Source organism: Mastomys coucha, unplaced genomic scaffold (genome assembly GCF_008632895.1).
Source record: "Mastomys coucha isolate ucsf_1 unplaced genomic scaffold, UCSF_Mcou_1 pScaffold22, whole genome shotgun sequence".
In the NCBI taxonomy this organism is placed as follows: Eukaryota; Metazoa; Chordata; class Mammalia; order Rodentia; family Muridae; genus Mastomys; species Mastomys coucha.
The window spans coordinates 66025879-66029179 of record NW_022196905.1 but is presented as its reverse complement, the minus strand read 5'-3'; the positions used below and the strand labels follow the sequence as shown (position 1 = coordinate 66029179).

Sequence of the window (3301 nt, the reverse complement as noted above, 5' to 3'; positions counted from 1 at the left end):
ATATATATATATATACATTTAGAAAGAAGCCGTTTTATTGAGGTATAATTTGTACACCACTATGAATGATCAACTTAAAATATAGAACTTGTGGCTACTGTGTATTCACAGACTTGAACACCCATCTCCACAGTTGAATGTGGATACATATTGATATGATATATAATTTTTTTGGTAGTATAATATTCCAGCAGGTACATAAACCAGTTTTACCTATCCATTCACTGCTAGTTAACATTTGGTTATTTCGACCATTTGGCTGTTGTATAAAATGATACAGTGAACAGGCACTCATGGATTTTTGTGGGGGGAATATATTATCATTTTGTGTTTGTATACCCAAGAGTGGAAATCCTGGTTGGTGTTTCTTCTTTGAAGAATGTGTCGAAGTGTCTGGAGTTGCTCTCTGACTTTCTCTTCCCAGTATGCAGTGTGTGAGGGTTTTTACTGTTTCTTACTGTTCAACATCATCAGCCTTAGTCAGCTTGGGATATGGCAAGGAATACCGTAGACTGGTGCGTCAAGTTAGTCTTTCAGTCCTGGAGGTGAGAAGTCTATGATCAAGGCAGATCTGGTGTCTGGCCCAAGCCTACTTCTTGGTTTAATAGATAGAGGAAGCGAGCTCTCCTGTGCTTTTAGTAACAGTAACATTCCCATTCCGGGGACCGAATCCTCATGACCTGACTGCCCCTAAAAGTCCTCACCTCCTCTACTGGGGTTAGTATGTCAGAATGAGAGTTTAGGGATGGGGCACATACCTTCATCCATAATACAGTCCTCTTGAGATTTTACTTTTAAAAGTTTTTTTTTTTCTGATTATCATAATAACAAATGTTTGGGGAAAAGTTTAAGAGAAACATCACTTGTTTAAAACCATCACCTAGTAATAAGAGTATTTTCCCTCTGTATTTTAAATTTAGTTTGGTATTGTATATCTGTGATTGCCTCTCAGAAGAATCCTCCCCTTGCTGCTGGTAACAACTGTACATATACCGAGCGCCTACTGTATACTAGAACTATGTATATTAGTCAATAAGCTGATTTCTAAGTCTTGCTCCCGTGCTCCCCCACCCCTTTTTTTTGCTTAGTAACATTTTTGAACCTATTTTAAATTTACTATACTAAAGAATGCCTCTTTCATTCTCCTTTTTTAAATCTTGAGTTATTTTTTTTGAAATTTTATCCTATGTCAGAGTGGTTCAGGGACAGAGCACAGACAGAAGCTTCTCTTTGCAGTAGATGGCGATTAACAAGAGACCCATAATTTGTGAAGGCAACAAAAACTCGAGGATGCAGAGTGTTCAGCCCCAAAGGGAACATATGTACTGAAGCCCTCCTCCCGGGGCTCAAGGATCATTGAGAAAGAGGAGCAGACCGTGTAGGAGCGAGAGGCAGGGGATGACTACAGGGAAACGATGTTTTTGTGGACACATCAGGGCAGCGGCACACGAGAACTCATAACGGTCCTGATGGCACATACAAGATCTGTGCAGGCCCAAGACAAACCAGATCCCAGTGTGGGGAGGGGAGCTGGGCCTGACATCCCACCCTGTAAGCAGCTGTTAGGTGCTGGGTGGGTGGGAGTATAGCCCTGGTGAGTCACCACGCCCCAATGGAGGGCCACATGTGGAAATTTTTTTGAGCAGCAAATTGGTCTTGATGAACTTAAAAAACAAAAAGCACCCAGAGTTGGGTGGATAGGGAAATGGAGGGAGGTGAATCTGAATGAGACACATTGTGCAAACGTCTCAAGAATTCATAAAAATAACAACCCCCAAAAGAATCTGTGGTGAATCCATCAGGCTCCACTACAAACTCTACATCAAGTGTAATTAATAGATGGTGTACCTTCCAAAGAAGCCTTACTTTTTTTTTCCCTACTTCGGATGTGTTTACATTTCTGGCCTGTTTTTTTTTTTTTTTTCCTTTTCTTTTGAGAAGGAATATAAACAATATTTGCTTGTAGAATTCTGCAAGTGTTCTAAGGTCTTGAGTCAGAGCTGGGAACATTTTAGAGAGCCCCTGTCCCACGCTGACATGGCAGTCTCAGCCGTGTGCCCTGGTGCCTTCCTAGGCTTCCCCAGCATTGAGGAAATGGACAACAGTGGCATTTCAGGGTGGCCAGGATATCTGCAGGCTCAGTCACTGATCCACGGAGTACCATTATTCTGTCTGCACTCGGGGGTGTGTTAGATTGCTACCAACAGCAAAGGGGGTCCCCCTGATGGATGAGGAGGGAAGTGGCCATGGTTTTTTTTTTTTTTTTTTCAAAAAAGCAACCCTGGGCTACATGACTTTATGAAACTGGAGGAATCAGCTTGTTGTGGAAACTTGTTTCAATAACACAGAACTCATACCTCTCCTATCCCTGTGTACGCAAGTCTGCTGTGGCAGTCAGTTGACCCACTTCTCATGTGACTTTAAGTGCTTTTGAGACCACCAACCCTACTTTAGAGACAGGGTCTCCTGCCGCCTAAGCTGGTGTCTAACACACTGTCTAGAACTCCCGATCCTCCTGCCTTCCTCTCCCCCCAACCCTACCACATGCTAGAATTATAGGCCTGCCACCACGCCCAACTTAACATGCTATTTTCTTAAACACAGAGTGGTCCACAGTGTTCCTTAGCTTGCTTATTTAATGTAGCCAGGTGGTCTTCTCATGGCTGCTCACATCTGCATTTTCCAGCTGCGTGGAATGCATAGGCAATCTCCATTTAGTTTTTAAGCCATCCTTTTGGGCTGTTTTTCTGTTTTGCTTTTACAAGTGGCCCCCACACTAATCTGGCCGTCCAGCTGTCAGTCTGCATGTGGGGCTGTACTCATGGGATGGTATTTCCGAGGTCACCGGCTAATTGCAGACCTCTGTGCTAGCACAGGGATACCACCTCCAGCACTGCAGAGCACCTGTGCCTTAGGGGCCCTGTGTAGGAAGAAAGGTAGCTCCAAGGTCATTGTCCCAAGTCCCCAGATGCTGTGTCCTTAAGCTAAAGAAACACTACCATGGCCCGTTTCTCCAAGAAACAAGTATTAAACTGGCATTTCCTTTAAGATTGTAACGCACTTGAGAAAGATGATGGTGTGGAAAAGAAAATTAGGGCCCTCAAGGTTGATTCGCATTCTCCTGTATCCCCATAGAGACAGTTGGATACTTTGTTTTTGTTTTTGAGTCAGGCTCTTACTGTGTAGCCCTGGCTGGCCTAGAGCTGGCTATGGAGGCCTAGCCTGGCCTGGAAGGTTACAGTGAGCTGCTTGTCCCTGCCACTTGAGTGCTAGGACTAAAGGTGTGAGCCACAACAAACTC

The 3301-nt window shown here is 43.9% G+C and overlaps 1 protein-coding gene across 5 annotated transcripts in view; it reads left to right on the top strand.

Annotated features, from left to right (window-relative positions):
- Fryl (FRY like transcription coactivator) overlaps positions 1-3301 on the top strand; it is a 239220-nt gene that overhangs the window by 32633 nt on the left and 203286 nt on the right. The gene's annotated exons all lie outside the window — the stretch shown is intronic.